At 41.3% G+C, this 18,223-nt stretch overlaps 1 non-coding gene across 1 annotated transcript; it reads left to right on the top strand.

Annotated features, from left to right (window-relative positions):
• The first annotated feature begins 776 nt into the window (after positions 1 to 776).
• Trnat-agu (transfer RNA threonine (anticodon AGU)) lies at positions 777 to 847 on the top strand. The gene has a single exon. It is a non-coding gene; the product is annotated as a tRNA-Thr (tRNA).
• Positions 848 to 18,223: the final 17,376 nt, after the last annotated feature.

The raw sequence follows: 18,223 nt of genomic DNA, 5'->3' as shown, positions 1-18,223 counted from the left end.
TCTCACTTACAGACATTGTGTTAATGTTGCGTGTACTTACTTCCCATTTACGAGTGGGCATTGCTTTGATTTTGTGAGTTTATCTCTTGTGACCCCATTGCTTACTACTGTGTTCTTGATCTTGGTGTCTTGCTTGGTTGTCTGTCATCGTGTTTGTCCTTCCATTCCCATTGGTACAACTTCTTTGTTCGTGGGCCACTCCCGTTCTGTCCTGCCGCGTTTTTGTTAGCTGCACCCCCGCAACGGTTCCAGTCACAATACAACAGGTAGCATTACTCTTTCATGTTGCTCCATATTTTGAAGCCTCATTTGAACTGTTTATGCCTTTAGAAGCATAAAAGATTTCCAACTTTTTCTTATAAGAAAAACTAGTCAACACCATACTCTCAGGATCTTTCATTTTTGAGACACTGGTTGAAATTTTTGTACAGCTTTTACATCCTTAGGAAAGTTTATAGGATATAGCGATGGCATCAGATGTGGAATGTGACATGATTTGAGGTTAAAAATCTGTACTGAGGCCGGGATTTTAACCTGGGTCTCCTCTTCACTATGCAGATGTACTTACCGCTATGCCACACTGCTACAGTGCCTTTGCACGGCTGCTCACCCAATCCTGGCGTGCCTCCCTCCTCAATCCCAGTTCCCTATCATGCCTCAGCCCACGTAATATTCCCCCTAAACTAGGAACACCAAGGTGCTTGAGGAGTGAACGGGAATTAGGATTGAGGATGGAGGATTGCAGGTTTGCCCACGCAGTTGTGTAAACTCACTGTGCCGAGGTGGTGAAGTGGTAGCATGTCTGCCTAGTGAGCAGGTGACCTGGGTTCTAATCCCAGCCTTGGTACAAGTGAATTACAGTATTTTAAAGTAGGAAAGAAAATTATAATTAGGTGACAGATTTTTCAAATGAACCAGTATGTGCAGTGTGGCTCTTAATTGTCATATTATTCTGTGCAGCCTGCTTAGCTTGAAAAAGCAAATTTCTGGTGGGATATGTTGAGGAGGGGGGGGGGGGGGGGGGGGGAACAGGGGGGAAGGAAAGAGGAGGAGATATAAGAAATGCAAATGCATAGTATACTGTAACAACAAATTCAATGAGTCACAACTTAAATCACTCACATATATATGGGAATGCTGATTGTTTACAGAGAAGGACGGCATTAATTGTGCCAGGTATTTTTGACTTACAAGAGAAAATCACAAAAAGTTCTTAAAATTAAACTTAAAACTGTTTTGGTCAGAATAGAAGATTTATTAAAAGACTTTGAATTCAGTCAAAAAGGGACTGAAAGAAAGGCAGTCTGACGACCATATACACTGATACATAAGTACAATTCAGATATAGAAGGAAATATACCTTGTACCTATTTTATTGTATCTGAAGGTGTTGCTATTTGACTGAAACTGGTTGAAATTTGTTAGAAAATGTTTGGTTATGATCAAAACTGTTTTAACATGCTCCATGAAAATCACGGTTCTATTCTCCATTAAAATGTTTTCTATAGTTACATAATGGAAATGCTGTAAAACCTGACCTGACAGATGCCTGAAGATAGACATCAACTATCCTATAAAAGCCTACTTATCATGTTTCAGGCAACAGTATTAACTGACAAATGTAGAGAGCTAGTTCAGGGACTGTACACTGTTCCTGTGGGGCCCTATAGCCCAAATCAGACTTATTACAGAGCACTCAGACACGTAAGTGAAAGGAATGGTAGGAGAACCAGATACGGGGCATAATGGGAGTACCCTCTGGTATGTACTTCACAGTATTTTGCGGAGTGAGATTATAGATGTATACATAGATCTCTTTATTTTAAAAACAGTTGTGCACATTTAGTGTCATGCTTTCAGCTGCATTGTGCTTCAAAAAGATATTCCTGAGCCCATACTGTGATAAGCTAATTATTCTAAGGTGACAAAAGTCATAGGATACCTCCTAATATTATGTTGGACCTCCTTTTGCCCTGTGTAGTGCAGCAACTCAACATGACATAGACCTCAAGAACTCATTGAAAGTCCCTTGCAGAAATATTGAGCCATGCTGCCTCTATAGATAGCCATAATTGTGAGAATGTTGCATGTGCAGGACTTTATGCATGGTCTGACCTCTCAATGATGTCCCATAAATCTTTGATGGGATTAATGTTGAGGAATTGGAGTGGCCAAATCATTTGCTCAAATTGTTCAGAATGTTCTTCGAACCACTTGTGAACAATTGTGGCCCAATGACGTGGTGCATTGTTACCCATAAAAATTCGACCACAAATGGCAGCAAATGACCTCCAACTAGCCAAACATAACCATTTACAGTGAATGATTGGTTCAGTTGTACCAGAGGACTCAATCCATTCCATGTAAACACAGCCCACAGAATTATCAAGTCACCTCCAGCTTGCACAGTGCCTTATTGAGAACTTGGATCCATGGTTTCTGTCGGATCTATGTCACACTCAAACACTACCATCAGCCCTTACCAACTGAAACTGGGACTCATCTGATCAGATCATAGTTTTACAATAATCTGATGTGGTCACAAGCCAAGGAGAGGCACTCCAGTTAATGTCATGCTGTTAGCAAAGGCACTCGTGTTGTTTGTCTGTTGCCATAACCCATTAACACCAAATTTTCTTGCACTGTCCTAACAGATAAGTTTGTTGTACATCCCACAGTCATTGCTGCAGTTATTTTGTGCAGTGTTGCTTGTCTGCTAGCACTGACAACTATAAGCAAACAATGCTGTTCTTGATCGTTAAGTAAATGTCTTGTCACCATCAAGAAGGGCTTGTACTTTGCTGAATTTTGTGTGGTTTCATGCGTAAACATCAACACAACACATGCCAGATGGACACTGGGGGCATGTCGAGCTGTTAAGGTACAAGGTGAACTGATTTCTATGAACTCCTTGTGAAACTATGACAGATGTGTTCGAGATCTGTCGCAAACACTTGGGGATGTCCAGTGATTTACCTTTACACAAACAGTTTGTTCCTTGGAATTGTTCATGCCATCATCAAATGCTCTGTACTGTAGGAGGATCCACACCATACATAATACAAAAGTCATGCTGAACCGTTATTATTGACCGGCACTGCACAAATCATAGAACAGAAAACACTTGCTGTTGTCGTGACAACATTTTTACAAGAACTGTGGGGGGGGGGGGGGGGGGGCACCCTGTTGCTACCTAGCAGGAATCGTGTGAAACTCAAGAATTTGCTCCTTTAAATGGTAAGTTGTTCATGCATACATCTCAAATAACATAACAGTCATGGTTTTTTTTAATTGCATTTTTTCTTTTTACTCACCCTGTATAATTTAAAACATAGGTAGGCCAAAGTTTGCTTGTAGACCTGAAAAGGAAGCTTGCTGGAGAAAATATATGTCTTTCACATGACAGAAGCAAAGCAATGTGAATTATAGTATGATATGCATATTATACTACAGTTCACATTGATGGGGTACTGATAGTCAAGTATTTTATGTCAGAGGATGGTGCTTTAATTATTGAAACTAGTCATACGTTTATAAAAATGCTTTGTATTTCAGGTGGTAGCTTTTTAATTAAAATCAATATTGCTGTCACTACATGCCAGTGATGATGTTATTTCAAAATCTCACAACTTTAACAGTGTGATATTTTATGTAATATGAAACTATAGCCTGTACCCACCATTAACAGTATTTCACTTAGCACCTTGACTTTGAACAAAACTCTCGAGACTATAGCTATACAGGCATGTAAATAATTGGAATGCTGCGTCTTTCATTTGTTTCAATACATTCTCTCTCTCGCTCTCTCTCTCTCCCTCCCTCTCTCTCTCTCTCTCTCTCTCTCTCTCTCTCTCTCTCTCTCTCTCTCTGTCTGTCTCTCTCTCACACACACGCTCAGAGGAGCACCTTTCCATTTCTGTCTTGCCTTCCTTACTTTCCTGCAGTTCGCTGGCTCTACTTGTGTGCTAACAAACCATTTAAGGTTTGATGTTGGCACCAGGTAAAGCCTATTTGTGAACGGGCCTGTTTATCCAACTGGAATGTTCTCTGCTTCTGGTCAAACCCACATCCCTTTTCTATAGGCTAGCAACAAAAGAGCAGTCTGTGTTAAATGAAGCTTGTCATTCCCTAGCCTTATTTGTAATTTTGAAGGTGCTTGGTTGTCATTCTAATTTATTCCCAGAAGGTTTCCTGAGAAATTTAGAAATTAGTATACGTAAAAATATAAATGTCTTTACTGAACTATTTTTTTGTGTGTGTGTGTGTGTGTGTGGGGGGGGGGGGGGGGTTATGACCTTATGATATTGTCTCACTTGGACCTGCAGCAACTAGACTATAGGAGAACATTTGCCTAAGCTTTGCTACAAAAGTGAAAATCCATTGTTTGTATACTCCAACTTGATAGCAGACAAGGAAAATTTCTAAAGATATAAAGCAGCAAATTTTCAAAACTCATTATTATGGATAGATTAAAACCTGCATGGTACAGTTACACTAGATACCAACAGTAGTTTAAATTTAATGTGCGGGTTGGTAATTTTCCAAATTTCTAACACACCGAGCGAGGTGGCGCAGTGGTTAGCATACTGGACTCGCATTCGGGAGGACGACGGTTCAATCCCGTCTCCAGCCATCCTGATTTAGGTTTTCCGTGATTTCCCTAACTCATTTCAGGCAAATGCCGGGATGGTTCCTTTGAAAGGGCACGGCCGATTTCCTTCCCAATCCTTCCCTAACCCGAGCTTGCGCTCCGTCTCTAATGACCTCGTTGTCGACGGGACGTTAAACACTAACCACCACCACCACCAAATTTCTAACTGGTATATATTACAAGTACTGTGTACAGTATTGTAGAAACTTCAAGAAAGAACTAAAGGGCACAACATAAAGCATACGCATAACATAGTTGCTATAACAAGACACATGTATTTTATTATATGACACCAACCAAAGACATAGTACACAGAAGAGAGATTAATATAAACCTTTCACTTCAACACTTCCCTTAAATGTTTTTCTTGCTAAATGCCATACTTAACACATTCCAAATAATGATCTTAAATATTTAAGCTGAACATGTGGCAATGGTTTGGTGGAAATATCTGCAGCTTGCTGATTGCCTGGTTCATACTCAATGGCTAGCTGGTCTTCTAGAATTTTCTGATGGATGTAGTGCACGTGAATGTCAATATGCTTTGACCTCTTGTGAAATTCAGAATTTTTGGCCAGTTTAATAGTTCTTGCATTATCAACAAGAAGAACAGGAACACTCTTCAGTGGTGAAATTTCTTCATAGAGCTTAGATAGCCATATTCCTTCTCTTGCCCCTTCATTGGCAGCCACATGCTCTGACTATGTTGTTGATATTGATATGCAATGTTGCCCAGGCAACTCCTCCTTTGCAAAATCTTGCAACCACTCCACTAACTGAGCGTCAGGTTGTTGCATCACTGGCATAATCAGCATCAGTATATATCTCAAGCTTCTGTTTGCATGGCTAGCATCACATGTTATACCCAGTGTCACTGAAATTTTATATACTTTAGGATTCTTTTTACCACAGACCAGTGATTTTCTCAAGGAGTCTCTAAAAATTTTGACACATAGCTCACTGCAAATGCTATATCGGGCCTTGTACCAACAGATAAATACAATAGACAGCCAACTGCTTCTCGATATGGAGTGTTAGTTGGTTTATCACTGGTTAACTCATTTCGCTGCAGATACTGCTACCGACTAAGGTCCAAAGCGAGGGGAAAGATCCACCATGGTATAACAATCATGTACGAAAGGTACTACGGAAACAAAGAAAGCTTCATCATAGGTTTAAGAGTAGTCGAATCATAGCTGATAAGGAAAAGCTGAACGAAGCGAAAAAGAGCGTAAAGAGAGCAATGAGAGAAGCATTCAACGAATTCGTACATAAAACATTGGTAAACAATCTAAACAAGAACCCTAAAAAGTTTTGGTCATATGTAAAATTGGTAAGCGGATCTAAATCCCCTATTCAGTCACTCGTTGACCACGATGGCACCGAAACAGAGGACGACCGAAGAAAGGCAGAAATACTGAATTCAGTGTTCCGAAACTGTTTCACTGCGGAAGATCGTAACACGGTCCCTGACTTCAGCCGTCGCACGGACGCCAAAATGGAAAATATTGAAATAAACGATATCGGAATTGAAAAACAACTGCTATCACTTAGTAGCCGAAAAGCATCCGGACCAGACGAGATACCCTTAAGATTCTACAGTGATTATGCTAAAGAACTTGCCCCCTTTCTATCAGCAATTTATCGTAGATCGCTGGAAGAACGTAAAGTACCTAGCGACTGGAAGAAAGCGCAGGTCGTTCCCATTTTCAAGAAGGGTCATAAATCAGATGCGAATAATTATAGGCCTATTTCGCTTACGTCAATCTGTTGTAGAATAATGGAACATGTTTTGTGTTCTCGTATTATGACGTTCTTAGATAATACAAATCTCCTTCATCATAACCAACATGGATTCTGCAAACAGAGATCATGTGAAACTCAGCTCGCCCTATTTGCCCAAGAAATTCACAGTGCCGTAGACACTGGCGAGCAGATTGATGCCGTATTCCTGGACTTCAGGAAGGCATTTGATACGGTTCCGCACTTACGTTTAGTGAAAAAAATACGAGCTTACGGAATATCGGACCAGGTTTGTGATTGGATTCAGGATTTCCTAGAAGAAAGAACACAACATGTCATTCTTAACGGTTCAAAATCTGCAGATGTAGAGGTAATTTCGGGAGTACCGCAGGGAAGCGTGATAGGACCTTTATTGTTTACAATATACATAAATGACTTAGTTGACAACATCAGTAGCTCCGTGAGGCTATTTGCAGATGGCACGGTTGTCTACAAGAAAGTAGCAACATCAGAAGACTCGTACGTACTCCAGGAGGATTAATGCATGGTGCGACAGCTGGCAGCTTTCCCTAAACGTAGATAAATGTAATATAATGCGCATACATAGGGGCAGAAATCCATTCCAGTACGATTATGCCATAGGTGGTAAATCATTGGAAGCGGTAACGACCATAAAATACTTAGGAGTTACTATCCGGAGCGATCTGAAGTGGAATGATCACATAAAACAAATAGTGAGAAAAGCAGGCGCCAGGTTGAGATTCATAGGAAGAATTCTAAGAAAATGTGACTCATCGACGAAAGAAGTAGCTTACAAAACGCTTGTTCGTCCGATTCTTGAGTATTGCTCATCAGTATGGGACCCTTACCAGGTTGGATTAATAGGAGAGATAGACATGATCCAGCGAAAAGCAGCGCGATTCGTCATGGGGACATTTAGTCAGCGTGAGAGCATTACGGAGATGCTGAACAAGCTCCAGTGGCGGACACTTCAAGAAAGGCGTTACGCAATACAGAGAGGTTTATTATCGAAATTACGAGAGAGCACATTCCGGCAAGAGATGGGCAACATATTACTACCGCCCACATATATCTCGCATAATGATCACAACGAAAAGATCCGAGAAATTAGAGCAAATACGGAGACTTACAAGCAGATGTTCTTCCCACGCACAATTCGTGAATGGAACAGGGAAGGGGGGATCAGATAGTGGTACAATAAGTACCCTCCGCCACACACCGTAAGGTGGCTCGCGGAGTATAGATGTAGATGTAGATGTAGAATTGGAGTTGTCACAGGATTTCCCTCTGTCATGTTAAACCGTGTAAGAATATATTTAGCATAACTTTCTTGATTAATCTGTATTGATCCATTATCATGACATACAACATTAATATTTTTAAATACCCTACTGGCTCAACAGTAATTTTAAACTCATGTTGAATTTCTGTTAGGAAAACTTCAGTATCCTTCTTTGTTACTTGCAGATATTAATCCATCATCAAGATACAGAACTACCATCAACTTGTCATTGCAGTTTTCTCAATATAACAATCACAGGTCTGCCTTACTTTCCACAAGCCTAAGGTTTATTAGGAAGTCCTTCAACTGTTGGTTCCAGCACCTTGGATATTGTTTGAGTTCATATAAACTTTTATGAAATTCGCATACCTGAGTTGGTCCATCACTAAATCCCTCAGGCTGCTCCATATATATTTCTTCTTTTGAGAAGTCATTCAAAAAAGCAGATTTTACATTGAATTGTGCCAACTGAAGTTGCTCACTAGCAGAAACACTCAAAATTGCTCTAATTCTATTGTATCTAGCAACAGGAATGAACATTTCATTATAGTCAATTTTACCAACCGCCTTATGCTTAATTCTATAAACCGAATGGTTTGTAATCGGCTTATGGTCTGGTGGCAGAGGTTCCAAAGTCCACGTAGCATTTTCCTTCAATGAAGGTATTTCTTCCTCCATAGCTTTTCTCCAGTGTTCATGGTCTACAGAATTATTTGTCTCTGTATAATTCTTTGGCTCATTTATTTCAGCCAGCATAATTTCAATAAGACACTCTGGTTTCTACAGTTGTTGCTTATTTCTCAATTTTCTTTCACTAGAACTTTCTTTTGTAGGTTCTTTAAACACACGTGTGTCTTCATGATTCATCAGTCCTTCATTGCTTGCTTCACTTTGGAGTATCACCGTTGTCTTACCAGTTTTCTCAGGCTCAGAAACAACATCCTTACTGAGGTTATCAGTCCCCTAGAACGTAGATCTACTTAAACCTAACTAACCTAAGGACATCACACACATCCATGCCCAAGGCAGGATTTGAACCTGCAACTGTAGCGGTCGCGCAGTTCCAGACTGAAGCGCCTAGAACCGTTCGGCCACACCGGCCAGCATTCTTACTCCAAATAATCCATTTTTCTGATTCAATTCACACTCAAAAACCATCAATGCCATCAGAATAACCAACAAAGATTCCTGGTTTTCCCTTTGGATTCCATTTCTTTAGCTTTTCTATCAGAATCAGAACAAAACGCTTCATTCTACAAATATGAAGTTTATTTAGCTGTATTGTCTTTCCAGTGAATACCTCATAAGGTGTTTTGCCATGCACATGACTTGTGCCAGTTTTGCTTAACACATAAACAACTGTTTTTACTGCTTCTGCCCACAAATACTAAGGCAGGCCCTGAGCTTGCAATACGGTTCGAGCCAGTTCGACAACTGTTCTGTTAGTGCGCTCAGCACATCCATTCCGCTCTGGAGTATGAGGATTTGTGATGACGATTTGTATGCCATTTAATTTCATCAAATCTTAAATTCAGTATTATCAAATTCTCGTCCACGATCACATTGAAATGCTTTAGGTAGTCGACCACAAAAATTTTTCTGCCATCTTCTCTGCAGTCTCAGACTTCTGCTTGAGAAAATATATCATGCATAATCTTGAAAAGTCACAAGTGAAGCAAAGAAAATATTGTGCTCCTCCCAGCGATTTACACTCCATAGGTCCACACAGATCAGCATGAATCACTTCTCCAGGTTGTGTGGCACGCTGCTGTCCTAACTGAGAATTTCTGTGATGCTGCTTCCCCTTCACACATGCCTCACAAAATTCTTCACCAACATCTTCAGCTTCAACACCACACTGCTTCAAGAATTGTTGGACATGACATTTGTTTCGATGACCCAAGTGTTCATGCCAAATTTGCAGAGAGTCCTTTGATGCAAGACTTACCTCAGGATCACAAGGCTGAATTTGTTTTGTCACTTGAATCAACTTCTTTGATAGGTTGCCACTACGTATGCCACATGCAATTACAATGCCATTGTTTTGGAACTCACACTTGTCTTTCGATGAATAATAGTCCAATTCCTTGTCCACAGCAGATGATACAGAAAAGAGATTTCTTCACCCTTCTGGGGTATACAAAACATTATCCATATGGCATAACTTCCATTTTCCATTGACAAAGTCTTCAAAATAAATAGTCCCTTTTCCTAGTGTGTTAATAGTTGAATATTTGGCCATGCATATCTGCAATGGTGTTGCAAACTTAGTGAACGATGTATACCACTCAATTTTCTTAGCATGTGGTTTGTCACTCCACAATCAGCGATCCATGAGCCCTCACCCTATTCTGCACTTATTACTTCACCAATCAAAGCCTAGTTAGACAAATCACTTTTATTTTGGTTGTGGATGATTTTTTTTTTTTTTTTGTGTTTCCCATTTGGACATATTTTTTTAATATTGCGAAATCCACAACTGAAACATTGAGCTTCTTTTTGTTTGTAGACTTTTCGTATTTGTTTGACAAAGTAACATTCCTCATAATGGTGCAGTCTGCATTTTTAATGTTTGCTTTGGTAACAGAAAGTGCAACTACCTTGTCTCATTTCTCCCTCCAACAAGCACGAGGACTGTCATCAGAAGTTAACACGTCCATCAAATGTTTTAGTGTTTGTTGATCTTCAGATCTTGTTCACCATGACTGTCACAGACTTTCATAACTGTCAGGCAGTGTGTCAAGTAGACAAACCATTAACAATGATTCATCAGGTTTCACATTGTGTTGTTGCATTCGAAGAACCAAGTTTTCATAGCAAGTGAGATGTGTCACCATGTGATCGCCAGAACTCATGTAAAAATTTAGGAATTCTGACTGAACAGAATACGCAGCTTTCTTTATTTTCCATTCAAACATGGGATGTAGCTTGTCCCGTGCAGTCTCACGTACAACCAACAATGCCATGACTTTTTCTTCCACAGTTCTAACAATAATCTGTTTCGCTGCACTATCAGCTTTGTCCATGTTTTTAGTGCAGCATTAAACACATCTATCTGTGCTGATGTTGCATCCATTGGCAAAGTCAATACACACTTTGCATGCGCTGTCTGATGCACATAACAAATTTTGAACTGTGAACCTCCAAATAGTCCAATTTTCAGCCCCACACAGCTTCTCTATACCATGAAAATCCTTTGCAGTCCCTTAAAACAGTTCAGATTTACAAGCACAAAAATTCCACAAGAGGAAAATGCAGCAGTTGTTCTTGTATATAGAATACAAACTATTTATAGCACACAACACACGCTAACACATTTCTCACGTCACGAAATGTAAAATTGTAATACCCAATTCCTTTCTTGAATCATGTACTGGGCCCATAACCTGCTGCAGAAACTTCAGGAAAGAACTAAAGTAAGACTGATGACCATAGATGTTAAGTCCCATAGTGCTCAGAGCCAAGAACTAAAGTACACTACATAAAGCATACACATGACGTAGTTGCTATAATAAGACTCATGTATTTTATTTTATGACACCAATCAAAGACACAGATATAGTACACAGCCGAGAGATTAGTATAAACAATTCACTTCAACAAAAGAAAGTTGTAGTGAAGGAGAATTGAGAAATAGGCAACAACTGAAAAAACCAGAGCGCCTTACTGAAATGATACTGGCTGAAATAAATGAGCCAAAGAATTATACAGGGGCTCTTAATTCTGTAGTCCATGATCACTGGAGAAGAGCAATGAACTCATTTCTTCCTCCATTGCTCTTCTCCAGTGTTCATGGTCTAAAGAATTAATAGCCTCTATATAATACTTTGACTCATTTATCTTAGCCAGTATCATTTCAGTAAGGCGCTCTGGTTTCTTCAGTTGTTGCCTATTTCCCAATTCTTGTGTTTTTAAAAATGAAATATAGAACAAGTGCTTTGTGTATGAGAAAGTTCCAATATTGTTTCGTGTTTCAGGTACACAGGAAGCTATCTACTTACTGGTGGATTAGTACGGGTCAATCAGTTCGACGACAAAGAGATTACCCTTGATGTCAATTCTTTGTAATGTGTGTTGAAAGGTGGTTTAATGTTATGTAAAGAAAGTGTAATAATTAAATAAGTGAGTTTGCCATAAGGACAATGTCAATTCATTGAATAATGATTATTATATCACTGTGTGGAGTATCAGTAGTTTGTTATAATCAGAATATTCAAAATTTCAAATTGAAACTCTTAAATATAATTATGTGATGTATAGTTGTTCATCCTATGCTTATGGATTCTCTCTATGGCTTCTTTGTCAGGAATCAGAATAACATTCCTTCAGCTATTCATATCTTCATCACTTGTTGTTACCTGTCATTCCCCCATAAAATTTAAAAGAGAACTGTGTATAATATACACTTTCTTCACAAGGTCTGATAAGAAATGGTAAAAGAAAGGTGAGTTCATGATACTGTTATGATTGCTTACTCTTTTCTACTATGAACAACCCCCCACCCCTTTAAACACACACACACACACACACACACACACACACACACACACACACACACACACACACACACGGGAGCACACACACACACACACACACACACACACACACACACACACACACGCACACCCACCCACACACACAAACACACACACACACACATACATAATCCGTAATGTATAAGAAATGCTACACAGAATTTACCAACATTAGTGGACCCTTGTGAAGATACAAGGAACAACTGCTAATTATGTGTCTGTGTATAATTATACATATGAGTGCCAGAAGAGAATTATAATGATACTGTGTACCATATCCCACATTCGTACTGTACCTTGCAGAGTGCTGAGTAGAAAACCATGTTACCATAAACTGTAAAGACTGGTCTTATATTTTGATCCCTCTACTGAATATGAGTTTGGTATTGTGTTATACTCAATGAATAATATGTCTACTGTTTTCAAATGACCATTTTTCAGAGATAGTGAGGAATGCAGCTTTGATTAGTAGAAATTCTGATGCTGTGAGACTTTCCACATCATCCTTTGCTGTGCATAGCTGAGGGCCCCGCAAAGTCCACCTTAGCTTATAGTCTTTCAGACATTAGTAATCAGCAAAGTGATTAAAAAAATAATACAGAGTGATATTGAGCATCTTTCTTAGTAATTTAAAAACCTGATCATTATGCACGTATATAGTTACATTATATCAATGTATTAGTGTCACTATATGCTTTCCCAGTCTGAGAGAAGCAACAGTTTGTATGTGAACTATAATGTTTTGTATATATCTGTGGAGTAAAATGAACTGTTTACAGTTCCATACTACTCAATTAGTCGCAGCATTATCATCAGTAACGTATCCACCTCGGTTGAACATCTTACTGCAGAATTGGTACAATTCACTCTCTGCATGGCACTGTGATTCACTGCTATGTGTGCACCAGATGAGATGAAAAGAAGTCATTCTGCATTTAGTGAAGATGCTCATTGTTATGGTGTAAATTCAGTGCCAGTCTGAAACGACAATGGAGGGAAGGCTCTGAGAAGAGGTCAGCCAATCTCATGCTGACTGACCTCCCTCCAGGACGACAATACAACAACAGTGGCTACTAGGTGAAGACAACATAAGTGCCACACCCTACTGGTGGCAACTACTTTGATAGTAGCTTCAACATTAGCCACTTTGTTAGCCATCACATTGTAGCCTCTTTATTAGCAAACTCTGTGTCGCGCAGATAGAGATCAGCAGTCACTACAAGAATTCTGAGATCAAAGTTAAGTACTTTTACTTGTCTTGTTGTAAATAAAACTCATTAATACAAGTTGTTTGACTGTTTGTCTAGTGAACCGAATATGCAGGATTACTAGACACAACACTCGTAACATGTAGCTCTGTCACTGTGCATGCCAGAGTAAGATTTACCTGAAGTACTCTTGCTGCTCCTGTTACAAAAGGAACATCTGGATGAACTATACTTCTGCCCAAACTCTACTTAATCAAATTTTATTCCCTCATTATTCTTCTCTCTGAACATATGGGTGCAGTATGAGAAGAGGAGGTGGTTCCTTCGGGTTTCCAACTGAATTTAGTGAATGAAAACTTACAGTATGTTCTGTTATATGCCCATGCTGTTACTCTCAAAACATTTAAGAGGACAGTAATGTGATAACTGATACTTTTTCCAACTATTCAGATTTCAGGTTAGTCATTTGGAATAAGTACGGTTTCATGTAAATGCTTGAAATATTAAATCTTTTTAATGCAAAATTTTATGTACATAGTTTGATGTGGTTATGTTCTATTGGGCATTTCTTAGAATTCTTCTGGTGAATAGAATGAGGTTTCTAATGAGAGACAGTACAGCATTTTCTTTAACAGTTTTATTGTCATTCTTTGTATTTAGAAAAAGTGTTTTATAGACTATTTCAGTTGCCATATAAACTCTGCTGTTTTTAGGTCTTGCTAATATTTTCTGCGGTAAGAGTAGAGATGTACATGATCTGCCACTGTACTCATGTCTTTGAATTGTTACAATTATGTTAGGTAGTTCAAGACATATGTAATTAAAACTCCCAAAATTTATGAATTGATCACTACTAAGATTTTATATTAACGAACAAAATCATACACTTTACAGTTTTATCAGCCCTTGTCATTACTCTGACTGCCTTATTCCAAATTACAAGAATATCAATTACTTTTTTGTTGTATGCCAAGAGCATGATAAAAAAATCAGCTCCTCAGCCAAGCCCTGGGTTCCAAAGGACATTGACCAGCTTCTGTAACTGTCTCTGTAATGCAGTTTCATGTGGATGCAGTGCAGACAGGCATGCAATCAGCAATACTGCTCTCCCTGCCAGTTTGCTGACTTATCTACATCTACATTTATACTCTGCAAGCCACCCAACGGTGTGTGGCGGAGGGCTTTTTACGTGCCACTGTCATTACCTCCCTTTCCTGTTCCAGTTGCATATGGTTCAAAGGAAAAACGACTGCCAGAAAGCCTCTGTGCATGCTCGAATCTCTCTAATTTTACATTTGTGATCTCCTCGGTTTGTATAAGTTGGGGGAAGCAATATATTCGATACCTTATCCAGAAACACACCCTCTCTAAACCTCCACAGCAAGCTACACCTCGATGCAGAGTGCCTCTCTAGCAGAGTATGCCACTTGATTTTGCTAAGCATCTCCGTAATGCTATCACACTTACCAAATAACCCTGTGACAAAATGCACCACTCTTCTTTGGATCTTCTCTATCTCCTCTGTCAACCCGACCTGGTATGGATCCCATACTGATGAGCCATACTCAAGTATAGTTCGAACGAGTGTTTCGTAAGCCACCTCCTTTACTGATGGACTACATTTTCTAAGGACTCTCCCTATCAATGAATCTCAACCTGGCACCTGCCTTACCAACAATTAATTTTATATGATCATTCCACATTAAATCGTACTGTACGCATACTCCCAGATATTTTACAGAAGTAACTGCTACCATTGTTTGTTCTGCTATCATATAATCATACAATAAAGGATCCTTCTTTCTATGTATTCTTAATACACTACATTTGTCTATGTTAAGGGTCAGTTGCCACTCCCTGCACCAAGTGCCAATCCGCTGCAGATCTTCCTGCATTTTGCTGCAATTTTCTAATGCTCCAACTTCTCTGTATACTACATCATCATCCACTTTTCAGACTGTTGTAACTGACAATTCGAAAGTTCTTACAACACAACTTTTATTTATGTGAGTCTACATGGAAATGACTGAATAACAGCTAAAAGACACAATCACAGCCAATGTTTACCATTGCTTACGCCTTGGGCATAGACAACCTCAGTCCTGTGTGGTGTTAGAAGTGTTGCCGGCCCGCATGGGCTACCGTGATGACGGCGTAACACCCGTCCCCCCTTGGAAGATCTGGTGCAGCAGGGGTGACTGTGCGGGAGAGAGCACCAATGTGGCCTGGTGCCATAGGCTGATCGGCAGTAAAGTCGTCCTGACGGAGGCAGTGAAAACCGAGTGCTGGTGAGTAGGACGCCGCCTTCCATATGATGCGGAGGGAACGTCGAAGAGGTGGCAGCTGCGAGGCAACAGTGGCCTGGGCAGGCAGCATGGGAACCTCTGTGTTGTCCAACCAGGGCGGCGCTGAAGAGGGGCCAGGAAGTGGATCCCGGGGATGGTCTTGGGGTTGTCCCAGGTCCAGAGGAGTTGGTGGCAACGTGGGGCTAGCAGCCGGCGGCTGTTGGCCATTACCTCCAAGATCTCCCACTAACTGAGGAGAGGGCAGCAACATAGGCCTCACGGAAGAGGACGGCAATGTGAGAGAGAGAGAATCCGGTGATTGGGGCTGCAGCTGGTCGAGGAAACGAGGACGGATTTGGTAGAGGGGCCAGGAAGTGGATCCCGGGGATGGTCTTGGGGTTGTCCCAGGTCCAGAGGAGGTGGTGGCAACATGGGGCTAGCAGCCGGTGGCTGTTGGCCATTTCCTCAAAGATCTCCCACTAACTGAGGAGAGGGCAGCAACATAGGCCTCACGGAAGAGGACGGCAATGTGAGAGAGAGAGAATCCGGTGATTGGGGCTGCAGCTGGTCGAGGAAACGAGGACGGAATTGGTTGCGGTGACTCAAAACCACCCTGTCGTCCAGACAGACATCGAACAGTTGTCGACTACAGGTCCAGAGAATGACCACTGGCAGCCAGCAGGGCCGGGACCCAAAACCATGCGCCCACACCTTGGAGGCGGATGAATATCTGGAAGCGTTTGGTCGGGCGCGAGGCAGGAGGAGATGGAGTAGGGTTCATGGCTGGTGACCATGGAGCAGTAGGCTGGACTCTTGTCACTCACCAGCGTGGTCCTGTAGAAACTGAGAAATATCGTAAGATCGTCTTCCGGAGATTGGCCCTCCATGTACTTCTGCATCTGAGTTTTAAAGGTGTGAAAAAGGCTATCTACCCTGCTATTGGATTGTGGATGAAAAGGCGGGGTAAAGACGTGGTGGATACGATTATCGTGACAGAATTTGGCGAACTCTTGACTGTGAAATTGCGGGCCGTTATCAGTGATCAAGGTGACAGGTAGGCCTTCAATGGAAAATATTTAGGACAGGGCCATGATAGTAGTCTCCATGATGATAGAAGAGCATCGGACAATGAAAGGGAAATGGGCGTAGGCATCCGTGATGAGCAACCAGTAAGCGCCGAGGAAGTGTCTTGCAAGATCCACATGGATGCGTTATCATGTGAGGGAAGCCGCAGGCCAGTATTGGAATTACTAGCACGGACTGGGAAGGGCCATGGTACATTGCTGACAACCCCAGACCATGCGCTCCATGTCTACTGTCATGCCGACCCAGAAGACATTGCAAGGTGCGAGGGTTTTCGTCCGGACAATACCCCATTCACCTTGATGTAAGATGTTGAGAATCTGGGACCACACGGATGTTGGTATGATGACTCGTGGATAGGTGTCATGTTCCACATGGAGGAGCATGGCTACTGGTTGATGGCAGGTGAAGAAAAAGAATCGGAGGTCAGCCTGGGCATGAGGCAGAAGAAGCATCAGCCAGCCACAGAGAATATAACTCTGCTCCAGTTGCAGGAGCGAATCTGTGGCCGCCATGGGGGCCACCTGTGCAGCTGTGACGGGGAATGCCGCCAACGCTGCCTGTATGTCTTCATCAACTTGAAAAATTCGGATGTCCAATGAATCAAACATCGAATCCTGGCCGGAGGGGAGCCGAGACAAGGCTTCGACGTTGGCATGCTGGGCAGTGGGCTTGAAGTGGATGGTGTACCTACAACGTGAAAGGAATAGGACCCATCGCTGCAGACGGTGGGAACTCTTCGTGGGTAACTGGGCTGCTGTTGAAAATAAGGCCACAAGGGGCTTATGGTCAATGATGAAACGAAAATAGGTACCATAAAAGGACAAGCAGAATTTGGTACAGGCAAACAGGATGGCGAGGGCCTCCTCCTCAATTTAGGAATATTTGCTTTGGGCCTCGGTAAGGGATTTAGATATGTACGCCACCTAGCATTCTGATCCATCCAGTAGATGGTGCGAAAGGACAGCCCCAATACCAAAGTCTGAGGTGTCCATAGCCAAGAGAAGAGGAACAGAGGGGGTATACGGCATGAGACACTCTGCCGAGTGCAATCCTCGCTTTAAGGTTCAGAAAGCCGACACAAGCCAAAGACCAATGAAAAGGTATGGTATTTCAGCATAGGCGATAGAGGGTCACCGCAATGTGAACAGTGGAGGGAATGAACTTTCGATAGTACACAATTTTACGCAGGAAAGACCACAATTGGTGGACATCACTCGGACAAGGAAGGGCCTCTATAGTGGCAACGTGGCAGGAGGTAGGAGATATGCCATTCTGGGAAATGATGTGAGCCAGGTAGGACATAGCAGGTTGAAAAAAGGAACATTTAACAAGGTTGCATTTTAGGCCTGCAGTCCACAGGCGCAGGAATAATTGTCGCAGATGACTGTGATGTTCATCCGCAGTACAGCCAG

Source organism: Schistocerca serialis, chromosome 3 (genome assembly GCF_023864345.2).
Source record: "Schistocerca serialis cubense isolate TAMUIC-IGC-003099 chromosome 3, iqSchSeri2.2, whole genome shotgun sequence".
In the NCBI taxonomy this organism is placed as follows: domain Eukaryota; kingdom Metazoa; phylum Arthropoda; class Insecta; order Orthoptera; family Acrididae; genus Schistocerca; species Schistocerca serialis.
The sequence above is the reverse complement of the archived record's forward strand: the minus strand, read 5'-3'. Positions and strand labels throughout refer to the sequence as shown.